This window comes from Vombatus ursinus, unplaced genomic scaffold, assembly GCF_900497805.2.
Source record: "Vombatus ursinus unplaced genomic scaffold, bare-nosed wombat genome assembly UNPS02014817.1, whole genome shotgun sequence".
NCBI lineage: Eukaryota > Metazoa > Chordata > Mammalia > Diprotodontia > Vombatidae > Vombatus > Vombatus ursinus.
Window position 1 is genome coordinate 6,525,803 of NW_020954595.1, and position 6,565 is coordinate 6,532,367.

General features: G+C 45.6%; 1 protein-coding gene across 1 annotated transcript in view; it reads right to left on the bottom strand.

Annotated features, from left to right (window-relative positions):
- Window positions 1-6,565, bottom strand: part of VPS41 (VPS41, HOPS complex subunit) — a 191,603-nt gene that overhangs the window by 173,303 nt on the left and 11,735 nt on the right. The window lies entirely within an intron of this gene.

The following is a 6,565-nucleotide window of genomic DNA, read 5'->3' on the forward strand; positions in this document are numbered from 1 at the left end:
CTCTGTGAGACAAGTGATATTATTATCCTCATTTTGCAGGTGAGGAAACAGGAGACAGGTAAAAACCAAACATCACCAAAAACAAAACAAAACAAAACAAAACAAAACACTAATATGATTATATTTTAACATAGAAAATAATTCGTTACTGAAGTGGGAACATTATTGAATCAGCTATCAGGGCATAGTTAGGTGACCAATCAAAGCGAACATAAAACTGGCATAAAAGGATGACGGATTAAGAGCTGGAAGGTTCCTCTGAGACCCATTTTACAGAACAGGAAGCTGAGGCTCAGAACGGCGAAGAGGTGTGACCAGGGACGCACAATACTAAGTGCCAGAGTTAGGATGTGAACCCGAGTCTTCTGTACCCCAAGTCCAATGCTCACTCTCTCCCCTACAGCAAGCTATTTCTAGTACAAACGTAGAAGAAGAAAAATGAGAGGGGAAAAAAAATACGGTCTACCATTAAAACAACCTCCAACCCTATTAAAAAAATTCTTGAAAATGGGATATGGAAGGAAGGACGCACACATGATTGACACAATTTCATAAAAAATGAGCTGCCGTAAAACAGCCGCCATATTGATGGAGCAAAGGAGCCTAAAAACCACCTTGGGTCAGGAAACACGACCCATTTGCCAAGCAGGGATATGGTGGCCAGGAACAGGACCAGTTATAGCCTCATTTGTAAAATCTGATGGGAAAGGTGGATGGGAGGTGATGAGCAGTATCACCTCATAAAGTAGAAGCACTGCAGGGAATCCAAATAAAGTTTGGCAAGAGATCGAACTAAGCAAAACCCCAGGGTATTTAAGGATGAAAATTGTATGATCAGAAGCAGATGAAAGGTAGAAAAGATCTGCAAAGATTTAGAGAACATGCTTATTTTTTAAAAATCACTTAAGAGAGTAGAGCCAATCAATCCACACAGGAAAAACCCAAGAGATTTTTTAAAAAAAAGTTCAATGTCTCCACTACGACTTAAGATTAGGAGGACAACCTATGAACGTGTGTGTGTGTGTGTGTGTGTGTGTGTGTGTGTGTTTATCTTGGTTGTATAGAACAAACTGAAAAGAAATTGGGCCCAGAATAAAACTGGATTGAGAAGAGTGTGGTGGATTTTGACTGTCTAATCTCAAAGTTATTTTAGTGACCCCAAACCTGAAACAAAGGCCTGCTTTTTTAATACCCATATTCTCCCAAAGTTCTTCCATGGCCATGAGTCACTGAACACTACAGTCTCTGGGAATAAGCAATGAGGAACACCGACAAGGTAACCAGGAGCACATGGAAGCCACACGTTCCAAACATGGAATGATGATGGAGACCAGAGCTGAGGATGTCATCACAGAAATGCGGGGTCCAAGGTGGCTTGCTCTTATGGCAAAATTGAGGAATACGGGTTGGTCCATCCCCTGATGCACACAGTCCACGTGATCAGTTGGCATCCTCACAACGTCCAAAGAAAAGAAGGAAGGCCTCCAGCCAGTGGGAGATGAGGCCCTCATGAAGGATGGACAAGCGGGGGCGGGCTGGAGACTGAATCAAAGAAGGGAATGCCCACGTCAGTGAAAGCTCCACCGGAACATTCTGCTACTGTTAGGTGGCTCCCCTTCCTTGGAAGTCTTCAAGCTAAGGCTGAATGACAAAGTGCCCAGGCTAGTATCATGGGGCTTCTTTTCCCATAGGCTAGGAAACCTAGATGATCACTGAGGACCCTCCCAACTTTGAAATTCTGTGATCCTCTGGATGGAAAGAAGGAAGATACAAAATCAGAATTGGCAGGAGCCACCATCCAAGCCACAGGTTCCCAAACTTATTTGGCCTACTGCCCCTATTAAAAAAAGATTACTCAGCCCCCCTAAATTACTGGTGCCCCCCTAAAAATCCACTTTCTTTAACCCTTTAATGTCTTTTTAAAATTTGTGTTATTTCAAAAAAATACTGACAGATCATGCCAGCACCCCTCACAGGGCAGTATCGCCCACTTTGGGAACCTATGAAAAATGCACCCATATTGTGGTGCAGAAAATGAGGTGTCGAGATTACAGGACTTGACCGAGGGGCTTCCAATAAAGAGAGGAAGTAGTGAGGTTAAGTTCAAACCCAGGGCCTCAGAATCCATTTCCTCTACTCTTTCCACTACATTAACCCTATAAACTTCTTTTCTTTCTTTTTTTTTTTTGGAGGCAATCTGGGTTAACTGAGTTGCCCGGGATAGTTGGTATCTGAGGCCACATTTGAACTCAGGTCCTTCTGACTCCAGGGCCAGTGTTCTATCCACTGTGTCATCTAGCTGCCCCAACCCTACAAACTTCTAATGACATGAGAAAGAATGAGTGAGAAGGAAACACCAGGGAGCTAGAAATCAAATGAGAAGTTCCAAACAAATATCTGCACCTTTCATGATGCATTATCTGAAACAGTATGAGGGGGCAACCAAGTTAAATGCTCAAGGTTGAATAATTTTCCCCATCAGCCTCTGGACAATGCCAAATACTGCATTCTCCACGTTAAACCCTTTATAAATGAGGGGCGCATAAATGTGTAACGATGCACCTTGGGAACTTGCCTCTTCAGACGCTCCTGGGCTGGTTCTCAAGACAAAGAGGGCTCCCAACTTGCAGAGACTTCCTCCTCGTGGTGAGCCCTGTGCTGTTTATACGGGCAATGAGAGGGCGCCAGAGCCCTAAGTCCGCTGTGTGTTACATCTGGCCTCTGGCTACTGCTCTCCCTGGCGAAGGCAAAACTGATTTACAGCTTGTTTGTACTAATAAAATATTACACCACTGACTCATATAAAAGGGAGATGAGAAAGTTCAAGGCGAAACGCTTTACCACCATCACCAACAAAAGGAAGCGTCTTTCGGAACTTCTTAATAAACTCTGGGGATGCAGGGCCGTGGACCAAAGGGGCTGATCGTACTGCTCCGCTCTTTACAGCTGGGCTTGAGAAATTTATTTGTGTTTCCATCCCCAGGCTCAGCCCTGAAAGCAAGTGGGACATAAAGGCAGGGAAGACCGCTTTTTTTTGCCTTTCTGCATCATTTAAGATGAAAATGGCACATCAGTCCAAGTGCTTGAATATCACAAGACTGGGAGAAGGTACGCAAAGACATTAAGATTGGAAAAATATACACCAAGAATTAAAGCAGGCGCCAAGAGGAAGAAAAAGGAAAAACATTCATGGAAAAGCTAAAGAGTAAGCTAAAATAAAAGCAATTACTGCAAATCGAGTCAGAAGAACTAGGGTTGAATTTAGGCTCCATCACCTGTTAGGTAGATGTGAGATGCTGGGAAGGTCATGTAACTTCTGAGCCTCAGTTTCCTCATCTGGAAATGGAAGAATGCCCTAACTACCACAACGAATTGTTGGAAGGATCAAATAATAAAACTGACTTAAGTAGCCAAAGATGTAGTCTGTTAACTACATAATTCTCATAATCTAGAGTGAAGTATTTACTGGTGCACTCAAGAAGAGGGGCCTGAGTATATGTTACTGAGGAAGGGGAAGAGAAAAGGGCTACATCACTGCAGCTATCAGAAAGCCTCCTCAAGCCCTTCCAGAGAGTAGCACCAAGACAGGAACAAATAATGCCCCATGTTGCGGCATCTTCAAATGCCAGTCTGAGGAATCCTGGAAAAATGGGGGTCACTCCCACACCTCGTGGAGCTTTCTAAAGGCTACAGAGGGCAGCTGAGCCTATACTGTGCCAACTCGAACTAGAAAGTACAACAAGGCCCACATCCTCTAGAGAAGTTGAGAAAGGCCCATGAATCCCACTTATTCCTGACTGCGCCAGAAAACACATGCAATGACTATAGATTATATTATCCACCTTAAATTTAATAGACCATCTGGGGGCTGTCACATTAAATGCTGCATTTCCACATTTTGTTTATCTCTGCTTAATAGTACTGACGAGCTGAGATTCTCACCCCTGGGTGCTGAATAAGTCACCTGTCAATTATTTGGCCATCTATAAAACTGAGAGACCAATTAATGGGTGTCCAGCTCAGACTCAAACTTCAGCATAATCTCCAAAGATCCGTGACTTCATCCACGTGGGGTCAGTGAGGGCAGTTTAGTAGAGGGTTTTTTTTTTTTAAAAGAGTTTCTGCGTCCAAGAACATCAATCACCCTGCTGCCAGTCTGGTGAGGAGGCTCTCAGATCTGGCTGCGTGTGCTCTCAGACAACACCCCCGGACTGTCACCAGGCCCTTATTTAAAGTCTATGTGGCCTGGCAGGCGCGGCCAGAGCCTCTGGCCCCCATTGGCACAGACTTCCAGAGCTCAGGATCCCCACCAGGCCGTGATAAGATACCAGAGGTCTTTGGGAGGACTCTTAAATAATACAGGAAATGTCCAAGGTGACTCTCTCTACTTTCCTTAAGACATAAACCCCAGCCCAGCCTAGAATGAAGCAGGCTTTTAAAGGTGCAGGATGAAAAATGTTCCTCACACACAATAGTCCATCCCCTACATCCACACCTCTGCTCTGGCCAGCCCCCAGGCCAGGAATGCAGCCCCTCCTGCCCTAACAGAATCCTCTCTTCCTTCAAGCACCACCTTCTGAAAGAAGTCTTCCCTGGTGCCCCCAACCTCCCAAGCTACCTTATGTTAATTTGTATTTATTCTCTTGATATTTGTCCTGATTGCACTTATATATGGTCTTCCGCTTCCCTCCCCACCCCTTAAGAGCACAGATTGGCCCATTCTTTGTCTTGGTATCTCTAGCACCTGCACAGTGCCTGGCACATAGTAGGTGCTTAATAAATGCCTGTTGATTGAGTCACCAATTAAATCACCCTTAATGAATGAATGCAGGCATGACCTCATTGCCTCGTTCATCAAGTGGATGAACCAAAGAGCTGGTGTTCATTCGGGCATTCCCTGCGCCACGTCAAAGAGACTGAAATTCCTCCTTAAAAATGGGCTCATCGAAGGACAGAGCTAAGATGGCAGAGTGCAGGGCTTGACCGAGCTCAACTCTCCCAACATTCCCCTCCAAACAACTTTGAAAGAACACCTCAAATCAAACTTTGGAGTGGCAGAGCCGACAAAAGGTCAGAGGGAAACGCTTTTCCAGCCTAAGGCAACTCAAGAGGTCTGCAGGAGAGGTCTGTGGCACCAGGGTGGGCGCAGGCCTGAAGCGAGGCAGGAACTCCAGCGGCAGACCTTGGAGGAGGCCGGGTCAGCAGCTTCATGAACCTGGGGAGCTCGCAGCCCAGAGACAATAAGGGGGTCCGACAACTGATCAGAAAGAGATTACAGGTGACCCTTTGCTGGCACCGGGTACGGCAGGCGCTGACTGGCAACTCTATTACCCACAAGCAGTTCTGGGTCACAGTTCCAGGGCCAAGAAGAACTTGTGCTACAGGGAAGCAGGAGCCCTTCCTGGGTGAAAACCAGAGTACAAATCAGGAGAGCAGTGACCACTCCTCTCCCTGGATTACGTCACTTCAGAAATACCCAAAATTTGCACAACTCCAGAACTAGCTCTGAAAACAGCAGCACAAGAAAGCCTGAAGCTTGGGATGGTCCATTGAGATGGCTCCTCTCTACTTCCAGCAGAGCCCAACTTTAACATAAAGTTCAAAGTCAAGAAATCAGTTACAAAAATAAGCAAACAACAACAAAAAAAAGTAGACCACAAAAAGTTACCACGGCAACAAGGAAGCAGAAACTCAGAAGACAACAATGTGAAAACAGCTATAAACGATGCCTCAAAGAAAAATGTTAACTGGACCCAAAGCCCACAAGAATTTCTGGAAGAGTTAAAGAGATAAGAATGGCAGAGGAAAAATTAGGAAAAGAAATGAGAGTAATGCAAGAAAATTATGAAAAACAATTAACAGCTTGGTAAAAGAGGCAAAAAAAAAAAAGCAGTGAAAATATCACCTTAAAAAACAGAACTGGTCTAATGGTAAAATAGGCACAAAAACTACCCCTTTGTTTCTCATTTTATGTTAATGAAGTCAGCTGGGGGGCAGGGAGTAGGGTGACGGGGTGCATATGCATGTGCATATGGATATGAGCGTGCACGTGGGGCACGTTTTTAAACAAGAAAGCCTCTTTTTCTCCCCCCACCAAGGCTCCATCTGGCCCTCTGGCTTTGCCTTGAGCGCCTCTTCCCATCTCCAGGCCTTCCCTCTGGCCTGGCATGAGTGTTCTCTCTCCTTACCTCCACCAGAAGATGTTTCCTGGTTCAGTCCACCCTCCTTCCCCAATGCTAGGGTCTTCCCTCTAAGACTGCCTTCCATCTATTCCATACATATGGAGAATGGACCTAGTAATTTACTCCCCCTTAGAGTGTGAGCTCTAGGAGAGCAGGGAGTAGTTTTGTCTTTACTGGAAACCTGAGAGTGAAGGGTAGTGCCAGGGACCCAGCAGCATTCATCCAATGCGTCCTCCCTGAATGACGGGCCTCAAAGGACGTGCCATGGACCCAGCAGCGTTCATCCGATGTGTCCTCCCTGAATGACGGGCCTCAAAGGACGTGACATGGACCCAGCAGCGTTCATCCAATGCGTCCTCCCTGAATGACGGGCCTCAAAGGAC